General features: G+C 43.6%; 1 protein-coding gene across 3 annotated transcripts in view; it reads left to right on the top strand.

Annotated features, from left to right (window-relative positions):
• Nucleotides 1-12,874, top strand: part of CYTH3 (cytohesin 3) — an 87,060-nt gene that overhangs the window by 827 nt on the left and 73,359 nt on the right. The window lies entirely within an intron of this gene.

Below are 12,874 nucleotides of genomic sequence, written 5' to 3'. Positions count from 1 at the left end.
CTTTGCCCTTCCTTCCCTCCCCCACATAACAATCCCATTCATACACATGTCTCTCAGCCCCCGCACTATCCTCCACAGACCTTCTTTTTGCATATTTATTAATGTCTCTTGGGGGGAAACCAAGGGAAGTGACTATAATAACAAGTAGTGAATAGTTTTCAGGCTTCTACATCCTGAATAAAGAGGCATGTTGTTGGAGGAGAAGTGGGCCTTATCCTTCTGGCAGGGATGTGCAAGTACGGCCAGTCTTTGCTGATCCTAGTGTAGGGAGGGACTCCTATTAGGATTGACTTGCTCAAGTTCCATGTGCTAATGACAACAATAGAGGGCTCTGTGCACCCTAATTTATGAATCTCCCCTACCGCCAAAAAGGTCAAACATTTCTGAGGGAGGAAAAATGAATGCACACTTGCTTAGGGTTTGTGTGAGAGTGCTGGAAAAGAGAAGTAGATTTAAACACCCTGAAGTAGAACTCACTGTGTGAATCTACATTTGGCCAGCTCTCAGGTTGACTTGCCCCCATGTTGTTATATTGACAGCCAGTTGTTTGTTCTTGTGTCTCAATGCAGTGAAATCATTGCACACTGTATGCAGCTGCTGCTCCTATCAAAAATTATGTGTGTGTTTTGCAGTAAATAATGTACAGTGAAAAGGCTAATTATATTCTGCAACAGCCCTGCATTTGTGTGTAATTTTAATGTAGGTGCAATGATAATCACTGAGTGGTTCATCCAGTTTACACATGGTAAACAATTTCCATAGGCAGTTATGTAAATGTTTCCAAATATACATCTTAGAAAATTAGGACATGCCTCTTTCACCATCTTTTAGTACAATTGTGACCTTTTAGGGGTTAGTTTGTACAACTACAGTACATGAGCTAATAGACCCCAAACAGATTTGCACCAGAGCTTTCTCTGTTTAATCTAAAATGCATTGTCTGTGTTAAGATTCTTGTCTGACCAACCAGTTCTCAATGCCATCAGTAATAAGGATGCTGACTAACTGTTGTCCATATCAGAGGTAGTTTTTCAGGATGAGGTTGTTAATCAAGATGTCTTCCAAATAAAATATTCATCCATACACAATTACTGTTTATATTTGTTTAATTATAAATATGTCAAGTAATGAGTGGTTTGATTAGTAGTTGTAACGTGATTGCTCGTCTTAAAGTAGTAAGAGAAGAACTCTGAAATGAAGTGGGTGTGGTATTTGTTTTGACAAGTGGAAAAAATGCCGTGATGAACCAGTAACATCACAGAAAAACATCCTACAGACAGTCTGTCTGAAAACATCAATATTTCTCAGCAATTATTTCCCTCAGCTGTTTTGTCAATAATAGATATGACTTTTCTTTAAAAAGAAGAAAAGGGGAAAAAAAGTGGTTTTACTACTACTAATACTAATGGGAAAACACTGTAGTAAACAGCAGAAAAATAGTAAATTAAAGATTTAACGTTTTAAAACAACTTGGTATTACATCAAGGGTATATCAACAGTATATCACTGAATGTTCACATATATGAAGGATACATTAATATGCTTGTTTATTGACATTGAATACATCTAATGTAGATATTTTTCACTTGTATGAGCTTGAATCAGCCAAAAATTCTCACTTTCACACTGCAGAATATGTGAAAAATTGGCTTCTTCAGCCTTAAGGTCCAGTTCTGCAAGGTACAGAGACCCTACTTTGAGGTTCTGAGCACCTTCAGTTCCCATTGAGGTCCATTGGATTTGAAGTACTTGGCACCTTGCAAAGATTGGGCCCTCAAAATGGATCTACTTATTACTGAATAAGTCACTTCTATTATTCTTCTCGGATTATTTGTCACATCTCATTTAATAAAAAATGTACTATTCAAGGTGGTCAAATTATTGTATAGTTTACAAGTGCCCTTATTCACCGTTATAATATTACGGATCCAAATAACTGAAACTGCCCCGTCTCTACATTAAGTGTATTTGAACTGTTACATTAGCCTTTTGTGATTCATAAGAAAAGGCCTAATCCTGCTTTCCTTTCTTGTTCAAAACTTCCATTGGTAGAGTAGGATTAGTTTAACATTATTTTAAACTAACTAGATTTTGGAATGACAAGTGGTAAGAAAATTGACCATATCATGACGAGAGATTATATATACAGAGTGAAGTGTCAACTTGAAATCTAGTCAATTTTAAAATGAGTTAGCAGCAGTTTTAGCTACACCTGCCCTGAGTCTCCGTGCTGATTTCTGAGCTTTTAAAATTCCATTTTTACTGTGCTAAAAATAGTTTTCTCGTGCCTGTTGCTGAAAGATCCACGTAAAGAGGTGTTAAATTCATAAAAATAAATGAACTTGACAGTGTGAATCAGTGGCTAGGGCACTGGACTGGGATTAAGGAGTCCTGAGTTCGGTTATCAGCTCTGTCATTACCGTGCTGTGTGAGCTTGAGTTCACCTTCTTGTGCCTCCATTTCCTCATCTGTAAAATGGGAAAAATTATATGCACCTCTTTTAGTAAAATACTTTGAGATATGTGGATGAAAACAGCTAGGCATAATCATTAAAAAACAAAACTAAAATTTGATAGAGAAGCTGTCAAATGTAGGACATGCTCCCTACTAGTTTAAACTCTCTCTTTTCCCCCTTCCCCTCACCACTTCCCGGTAGTCTAAATGTGGGCATAAAAGCCCACGTCATACCATCTGTTGTCACACAAAACTTCCATTGATTTCAAGGGGGCTCTGTGCATGGAATAGGAGTAAGATATGATCCAAATTAATTAGTGTTTATTTCAGCCGTCTGTTGTGTCCTAATCACAAGGATCTTTGTACTTAATTTAGGAGATGATGTTGATTCCACTTCCTTCCCCAGCTTGAAATGATGTCTCTTATGACTTTAGTAGACTGAAGTGCCTCTTATATTAATTGCTGCAGTTAGCATGGTACTAGTATTGCATTTGGGTATCTGAGGTCCTTGCATTTGGTAGCAGGTGTTATGGTTGTGTAGTGATAAATAGTGAAAGTTTGTTTTGAGATAATTTCCAGATCTTGAAATTCTTAGTCAAATCAGATCATTCTGCCTAAAAAATTTATGGCAGAATATGGCTCCAGGTATTTTGTATTATGTTCGTTTTCTTGAATTTGAGTCCAGTGCCACTTAAGCAGTTGTTGCATATTCTCTCCCATTCAGGTCATCAGGAGTTCTGCTTACGAAAGAACTGCAAGATCAGTCGCTTACTCATTTTTAAATTAGTAGCTTTCTTTGGTCATTGGTTTTTAAACAAAATAAAAGTTAACTTTATATAAAGGTGCTGAATTCACGGAGGTACAAATCCCTCCACCCTCCCCAAACAGCTACAGCACAAGTAGTGCAATGTAAATTTCTCCATACTGTTCCCTAAACTGTTTACTTCAGTCATGAACTCTGAGGCATTTCTTTGGGTGAAAGAGTAATTCAGTCTTTAGGTTCTTTCAATCCTTGACCTCTCTGTTGGAACTGCTAATGAGAACGCCAAGCGTGGTGGTGTTGGTTTCTGTGGTGTAGGCACCTGCACAGGAGGAACTAGACTGAAACCACCAGCACGTTTCACACAGGCCACAGAAGAACAGCTTACTGACGAAGCAAATGTAGTAAGTCTGCTTTCACTCTGTCTAAGTGGAAAAGCAGAGTTATCCATTTGTAGGTTTAAGGATGATAAATTTAATAGTAAAGGCAAAAGTGCCCTGAAAAAGACAGGTAAAAGAATTAAAACTGGTTTTTCAAAAAAAGTAATTTAAATTATGGTAGGAGTTAAAAATAAATATTCTTAGGCTCAAGTCAACCTTTCTGTGTCCCATATTTTCCATTTCTCTGTAAAAGCCTGTAGAAGGGAGAATATGCACTGAAAAATCCCCTGGAAATTCACTACATCATATATTATACACAAATATTTCTTTTCTGTGTTTGGAACCATAACTATATCCTGTATTCATATAATATGATGTGCTTAAATTCCAGCAGTAACCAAAAAGTGTGTTAACCAGTATCTATTACATATGTCTAATTTCAGAGCACCAGGTCTGGATAACTTGCACCTGTCGTTGGTCAAGAAGCCATCTAAGGATTGATGTTAATTAAAAAACAACACAAAAAAACAAAAACCTGGGGAAATTCCAAATAGAGAGAGCCTGGGTTCTGCCAATAATTAAAAAGGGTAAATGGGATGACCTTGGTTTAGTCTGGTTAGCTGGACGTCGATCGCAGGCAAAGTAATGGAGCAGCTGATATGAAACTGAATCAGTAAAGTACTAATGGACAGAAATATAATTAATATCAGTCAGCATGGTTTCATGGTAAATAGGCCTTGTTCTTTGATGTAATTACAAGTTTGGTTGCAAAAGATAACTGGTAATGTCAGATACCTTATAGAATTGTAATATATTACATGAGATTTGGATTAAAAAATAGTTCTGTGGGAAATCATCTTGACACATTAAATGGATTAAAAACTAGCTAACTGACAGATTAAAAAATATAATAATTAATGGGGAAATCTTAAGGATTTGTTCTTGGCCCAGTACTATTGAATGTTTCCTTTCAATCACTAGAAGAAAACATGAAATAATTGCTGATAAAGTTTGCAGAGACTGCAAAACTTCATGAGGTGGTAAATAATGAATAGTCCCTTACACAGAATTCTCTAGCTGTCATGATGCAATGAACAATATTTATTAATATAGACAAGTGCAAGGTTATACATAGAGAACAGGGGATTATATACTGCAAAGCAGTGACAGGGGATAATGGTAGATAACCAACTGAATGTGGGCTCCCATTGCAATACTATTGCTAATGTGGCTAATGTGATCCTTGGATGTACAAACTGAAGAACATCATATTGGAATAGGAAGATATTGCCTCTGCATGTGGCATTGGTAAGATCACTACTTGAATACTGTGTCCAGGCCAGGTGTCAACACTTTTTAAAAGGATGTTGACATTTTTGTAAAGGGTTCAGAAAAGACCAGTAAGAATGATTTGATGTCTGGCAAGCAGATCTTACAATGAGAGACTTAAGGAGTACGATTATTTACTTTGTCAAAGAGAAAGTTAAGAGACAATTTGAACATGGTTTGTAGGTACCTATACAGGGAGAAGATAATACTAAAAAGGTCTTTGATTTCTCAGACAAATATATAACAAGATCCAGTGGCTAGAAGAATTCAAACTAGAAGGGGAAATTTTTAAGAGGTTAGGGCAATTAACCACTGGAACAACTTACCAAGGAGTGTGGTAGATTCTCCATCACTTAGTCATGGTCTACACTGGGGGGCTGGGGACTGATCTAAGTTAAGCAACTTCAGCTATGTGAATAATGTTGCTGAAGTTGACGTACTTAAATCGACTTACTGTGGTGTCTTCACCGTGGGGAGTCGACTGCTGCCACTCCCTTGTCGACTCTGCCTGCCCCTCTCGCGGTGTTGGAGTACAGAAGTCGATGGGAGAGTGCTCGGGGGTTGATTTATCGCGTCTAGACTAGATGCGATAAATCGATCCCCGCTAGAGCAATTGCTCCCCGCCGATCTGGCGGGTAGTGAAGACTTACCCCTAGTCAGTGGAGCTATGACTACACTAAGTGAGGATCTACCCTTTTTAAAGCAAGATTGAATTTCTTTGTAGAATATATGCTCCAGTTCAACCACAAGATGAATTAGTAAACTCTCCTTTCTTGTGCCTCTGCTTCAATCTCTGCATGGAATCTTGCCGTTTTTTACCTTGGACAATATTGACAAAATGTGACTTTCCCCTTTCCTTAGCTTGCCTTCCCTTCCTGCCCCTACAACTCTTTCTTTCTTCCCTCTCACATGCAGAAGTTTGCTATCCTCTAAACCAGTGTTTTTCAAAGTTTGGGTCACGACCCAGTACTGCATTGCGGCATATAAGGCACTGGTTCGCTCTGGTCAGCACCGCCGACCGGGTCGTTAAAAGCCTACCTGCTCTGACACCGCACTGCGCCCTGGAAGTGGCCAGCAGCGGGTCCGGCTTCTAGGCAGGGGGCTCATGGGACTCTGCGTGCTGCCCCGGCCCCGAGCACCGGCTCCACACTCGGCCAATGGGAGCTGGGGAGGGCGGTGCCAGCGGGCAAGAGCTACACAGAGCCGCTTGTGAACCTCCGCCTAGGAGCTGGACCTGCTGCTGGCTGCTTCAGGTGCAGCGCGGTCCATGGTGCCAGGACAGGTGGGAAGCCTGCCTCTGCACATCGGCTGCGCCACTGACTGGGAGCTGCTGGAGGTAAGTCTGTGCCCCAACCCTGCACCCCAGTTTTCTGCCCCAGCCCTGAACCCCCCCAAACCGGGAACCCCTTCCTGCACCCCAAACCCCTCATACCCAGCCCAGAGCCCTGACCCCCTCCCGCAGCCCAGCCCTCTGCACCAGCCCGGAGCCACCTCCCACACCCTGAAACCCTCATTCCTGGCCATACCCCACAGCCCTCACCTCCGCACCCAAACCCTCTGCCTCAGCTCTGAGCCTCTCCCACACCCCAACCCCCCATCCCGAGCTCCACTGGGTTGCGGGCATCAATAATTTTCTTCAACTGGGTCCCCAGAAAAAAAGTTTGAAAACCACTGCTGTAAACCTTCCACTTGCCTCAATAACCCCATCCCATCTCCTGATCTTTCTCATGTCCAGTCTCATCCCTTCCCTTTCTCTTAACCTGTCACTCTTCTCTTGCTCTTTCCCCATACAACATAAGCATTCTTTAGCCTGTCCCATCTTAAAAAATCCCATCCTTGACCTTCAAATTACCTCTTCAACTGCTGCCCCATCTCCCTTTCATTGCCAACCCTCCCCCACCTTCCTGCAATCCTTCCTCACTAGCTCCTTTCTCATTAATTGTGGACAATGCCACCGTCCTGCCTGTTGCTGAGGCCTGTATCTTGGGTGTCATCTTTGACTCAGATCTCTCTGTAGCCTGGATGCGAAGACCTATGTGTAAATCTTGCTGGTGCTTTCTGCATATCATCTCTAGGATACTTTTTCTGTCTATCTGCACAGCTAAAACTCATGTTAAGGCTCTCATCTTCTTGTCTCAGTAACTGCAACTTCTCTCTGGCCTTGACAAATGCAAACTTGCCTCAATCACATCCATTCAGAAATCATTCTCCTAACCTGTTGCGTTGACCATGTCATCAGTCTCTTTGAATCCCTCCAGCTCCCTCTTTTCTATTGCATCAAACATAAGCCCCTTGTCTTCACTTCCAGGGCACTTCATGGCCTACCTATCATCTCTCATCCTTTGTTGAGATTTCAGCTCCTGCTTCTGATTTGCTCTTTGTGCCACCTTCCATTGTCCACTTGGTTAAATTTTCATGCACACTTGGGAGGAGCTCCCCATGAACATCCTCAGCAGTAACACTTTTTATTCTCTTTTAAAATTCTCCTTAAATCTCTCCTTTTCTCTGGTGCCTACCGAAAAAACAAAAAACCCCCCAAAAAACAGCTAGGCTGTTAGCGTCTGCTGCCTGTCATGCTGACTCCTGTTGTCTAGTTTCGTTGTACTCGCCTGTCTGTCTCTTTTAGGATTGCCAACCCTCCAGGATTGTCCTGGAGTCTTTAGGAATTAAAGATTAATCTTTAATTAAAGATTATTTCATGTGAGGAAACCTTCACAAATACGTCTGACCAAAACTGGTAACCCTAATCTCTTTATCTTCTGTTTTATACTTGCTCTGAAGAGTTTATATTCTACCTTTTTGTGCAGCACCTCCTTGAATGCATTCTTTCAAGGTATAGTCATTGATTATGTGTTCACATAGTATTTCTTCTGGTACAACATGTGCATCAGGATAGATAATGAATGAGACAGTGGACTGTGGTGATTGAATGAGGCAGGGTTTCCTCAAGTTAATTAATTTCAGAAATTAGATGGTGTACAGCAAATGAAACATCCCCTGTATGATCCCTTTCTCCTTTAGTTCTAGATTCAGCAAGATATTTAAGTATACATCTTGGTGAAACATTGGCCTTAGTAAAGGGTGTGAGTGCATGTGTAGTTAATAAGCTACATGGGCACATGCTGAACCTTCAGGATAAAAATAAATATTTAAGAACTGACTCATTCCCTGAGCACTTCTGTACTGTGATGAATATATTGTATGTGATCATGTAATTAAAGGTGCCTGGGAGCAGAGAAAAGGTATGTGGACAGCCTTAACTTGTTTCAGAGTGGTAGCCGTGTTAGTCTGTATCAGCAAAAACAACGAGGAGTCCTTGTGGCACCTTAGAGACTAACACATTTATTTGGGCATAAGTTTTCATGGGCTAGATGCACTTCATCAGATGCATAGAGTGGAAAATACAAGAGCAGGTATAAATAAATGAAAAGATGTGAATTGCCTTACCAAGTGTGAGGTTAGTCTAACGAGACAATTCAATTGACAGCAGGATACCGATGGAGGAAAAATAACTTCTGAAGTGGTAATGAGAGTGGCCCATTTCAGACAGTTGACAAGAAGGTCTGAGTAACAGTAGGGGGAAAATAGTATTGGGGAAATTACGTTTAGGTTTTATAATGACCCGACCATTCCCAGTCTTTTTTCAGGCCTAATCTGATGGTGTCCAGTTTGCAAATTAATTTCAGTTCTGCAGTTTCACCTTGTCGTCTGTTTTTGAAGTTTTTTTGTTGAATTGCCACTTTTAGGTCTGTTATTGAGCGACCAGGGAGATTGAAGTGTTTGCCTAATGGTTTTTGAATGTTATGATTCTTGATGTCAGATTTATGTCCATTTATTCTTTTGCATAGAGACTGTCTGGTTTGGCCAATGTACATGGCAGAGGGGCATTGCTGGCACATGATGGCATATATCACGCTGGTAACTTGGGCATTCCTGGGTTTGAGTGCTTCACTTTGTAGTCTGTTCATACGGAATAGTTATTTGACTTGTGTGCATCCTCATTAAAAATCACACAATATCAAAGTAACTTTGTTTTTAACATGTATGTATAGTTTTCAAGAAAATATCTGGCAAAGTTATTTTAATTTTAAAAAGAATCCAACAATTTCATGGGAAAACTTAGTACAGCAAATTTTTTGGACAGCACTATTTCCTCTTAGCAGGGATAGACACACAAAATCCACTAGAAAACCATTTGTTTTGTGGTCCTTTGAGATTTGTCTGAAAAAGGAAGTGGTTTGACCTATTTGGTTGCTATGAAGTAAAAACATTCTTGTTTTTGGTGAACATCTGTGTAATGTTTATTGCATTACATTTTGGAGATCTTTTAAACCCATAATTTGATGATGATATAAGGTTTAATTAAAAGAAAATTAAGTGCTACATAGTTATTTTCCCAGTTGCATTAAGAACTGGTATCTACTTGTAGGTAGGTTTTTTTTTTTTTAAACAATTTTAAGCAGACAACTTTTCTCATTAAAATTGGCATTTAAAAAGATGATCCTTTAGTACATAGACAGTAATATTTCATCATTTTTCAGAAAAAAGCATCTGTTAGATTCCCTACTCTGTGATGCCAGATTATGTTGATCAGTTTCTTGTTTGGTCATTCAGTTTCTCTTTATATAAAAAGCTCAATAGGAACTCACTGAATGAGAATTTGGTATGTGGAAAAATTGCAGGACTGGGTCTGTAATCTCCTCTAGGATGGAAAGGGAGTCCTGGAGAAGACTCCCAGCTTAGTCTTTCTTGACCAGACAAGAGCGTCGGAGCCTTCCCAAAAGTGGGGGGGAGGGGCCCCACCCCCGCCCCTCCTCCTCTTCCCCTCCCAAGACTCTGCTCCCAGCCCTGCCCCAGCCCGAAGCCTTCTCCTGCACCCCAAACCCCTCATCCCCAGCCCCACCCTAGAGCCCACACCCCGAGACAGAGCCCTCACCCCTCTCCTGCACCCTAACCCCTGTCCTAGTCTGGTGAAAGTGAGTTAGGGTGGGTAAGAACAAGCAATGGAGGAAGGGGGGATGGAATGAGCGGGGATGGGGCTTCAGGTAGGGGATGGGGCAGGGGTGTTCGGTTTTGTGCGATTAGAAAGTTGGCAGCACTATCCCCCATAGGTATTTGTCTAAGCTATTAAAAGTCTTCAATGACAAGGATTCCCCAACTGCCTTGGGAACTTATTCCAGTACTTAACTACCCTTATAGTTAGAAAGTTTTTACTGATGTCTAACCTAAATCTCCCTTGCTGCAGATTAAGCCGATTACTTCTCGTCCTTCCTACAGTGGACATGGAGAACTGCTGATCGTTGCCCTCTTTTAGTAGTCCTTAACATATTTGAAGACTGCTATAAGGTCCCCCATCACTGTTCTTTTCTCAAGACTAAACATGCCTGGTTTCTTTAACCTTTCCTCGTAGGTCATATCTTTTAAACCTTTTATTGTTTTTGTTGCTCTCCTCTGGACTCCAGTTTGTCCACCTCTTTCCTAAAGTGTGGGACCCAAATCTGGACAAAATACTCCTGCTGTGGCCTTGCCAGCGCTGAGTAGAGTGGAACAATTACTTCCTATGTCTAAGGGTACGTCTTCACTACCCAATCGGCGGGTAGTGATCACTCTATCGGGGATCGATAAATCAATCCCCAAATTGATGCCTGTACTCCACCTCGGCAGGAGGAGTAAGCAGAATCGACAGGGGTGCCGCTGTGGTCGACTCGCTGCCATAAGGACGGCCAGATAAGTCGAACTAAGACGTAGCTGAAATTGCGTATCTTAGTTTGAACCCCCAGTGTAGCCCAGGGCTTAGACACAACACTCATGTTAATACACCCCAGAATGATATGAGCCTTTTTTTGCAGCTGCATCATGCTGTTGGTTCATCTTCAGTTTTGATCCGCTATAACCCTCAATCCTTTTCTGCAATGCTATCACCTAACCCGTTATTCCCTATTTTGTAGTTGCACATTTGATTTTCATATATATTTTGTACTTGTCTTTATTGAATTTCGTCTTGTTGATTTCAGACCAATTCTTTAATTATTAAGATTCTTTTGAGTTCTAATTTGGTCCTCCAAAGTGTTGGCAACCCCTCCCAGCTTGGTGTTATGTGCAGATTTTATAAGTATACTCTCCACTCCATTATCTAAATCAGGGGTTCTCAAACTTCATTGCACCCCCTTCTGACAATAAAAATTTCTACATAACCCCAGGAGGGCCTGCCCCAGTCTCACCACCCCAGGTGGAGGGGCCAAAGCCACAGCCTCGCCTCCCTTTGGTTGGGAGCCTGTAACCTGAGTGCCTCCACCCATGGTAGAAGCTGAAGCCCTCAGACTTTGGCTTCAGCACGGGCAGTAGGGCTCGAGCTTCGGCTTCAGCCCTGGGCCCCAGCAAGTCTAAACCAGCCCTGGTGACCCCCATTAAAACAGGGCCGTGACTAAGGTAACCAGATGTCTAGTTTTTAAAGGGACAGTCCCGTATTTAAGCCCTCCAGTAGGTGTCCCAACTTTTTCTTAAAAACGGGCAATTTGTCCTGTATTTTCTGTCTTCCCCCCGCCCACCCCAATCAGTACTGGCGGGTCCTGCTGCTGACCGGATTCCTGCTCTCCAGCTGCCCGTGATCAGTGGCGGGGTCCAGGCCGACGATGTGGGTGGGTGTGCAAGGCTGGTGGCGGGGCAAAGCTGCAGCGCAAAGGGCCAGCCACTCTCCCTGCTGGTCCATCAGCGTAGCCCCCACTGGGTGCTGGCTCTTGGCCAGCAGGGCCCGTCCCATTTCCAGCTGACCCTGGCTGTGCGCTGCAAGCTGTGGTGGCTGGAGAGTGTGGGCAGGTGCCAGGCGGCAGCTGGTTACGTGTCACCTCTGCTGTCCACCCTTCAGCCGTTTACGTGCTTCCCCTCTCGCTGTCCTCTCCCCGCTTTGCCCCTTCATCTCCCCCACTCCCTCTGCGCTTTCATATTCCCCTCTCCCCTTGGCAGGGTGTGTTCTGGTCCCACCACTGTGCAGAGAACCAGCTCCTCGTTGGAGTGCTCAGCTCACCAACAGTCTGGTCAGCAGACTTCTTCCTTCCACCACTGCCTGACTGGGCCAGCAACACAGAAAAGCCCAAGACCCTCCGGCTCCGGGTGCCAGCCAGGAGGAGTCAAATTCTGCATGTGCCAAAGCCCTGCACAGTGCCGGCACAGGGAAGCCTCTCTGCCCCTCAGCTAAGCTCTGGAGTGGCAGGCGGCGGGGGGGGGGGGGGGCGGGGGGGAAGCGATTTCCAGCTTGTTCACGCCCCGACCCTGCAGGCTCCATAGGAGCTCCCTGGGCTGGGACTTAGCATCCTCTTCACCCACCCCTGCAGTCAGATTCCCTGGGCCCTGGTGCACAGTGCATCCTTAGCGCTTAACCCGTTCCTGCCCATGCTATAGTCGGGGGACAGGTGGTGGCTGGGTTATGTCGGTGGCCAGCAGCAGCTTGGAGGTGTCACGTGCCTCTTTACACTGTGCAGGCAGAAAGGGACAGGCTGGTTCCAGTCACAGGGAGTTGGGGGTGGTGGGAAGAGATGAGTTCTTCAAAGACACGGGCCAGGTCATCCCTTCCTCCCCCAGCACCCTGCGCCTGGAAGCAGCTCCCATCCCTTCCCTGCTGCATAGTGCTGAAAGGCTGCTGCTGGCCACATTCTGGTATGACCTGGGTCAGAAATCTGGGGAGGGAGGCATGTGACCCTGCATGTCCCCGCCTCATGTGTTGCCGGAAGACGCAGCGCCAGGTACCAGGAGAGGTGGGTCCATCCCAGGGGCTCAGCCAGGCATGGAGGGCAGAGAGCACCAGGCAGGGAGGGTCGGGTCAGTCAGTCACCCCCGCCCATGTGAGAGAGGTATGGAAGTGTGTGTGTGTGATTGACCTCTCCCCGTGTGAACCTTAAAGCCTTAAAGATGGGAAGATAAATAAAAAGAATCCAACTATGCAGTATTCCTTTTT

This window comes from Lepidochelys olivacea (genome assembly GCF_965140295.1).
Source record: "Lepidochelys olivacea isolate rLepOli2 genome assembly, chromosome: 10".
NCBI classification, from domain to species: domain Eukaryota; kingdom Metazoa; phylum Chordata; order Testudines; family Cheloniidae; genus Lepidochelys; species Lepidochelys olivacea.
This window is presented reverse-complemented; position numbering and strand designations above follow the sequence as displayed.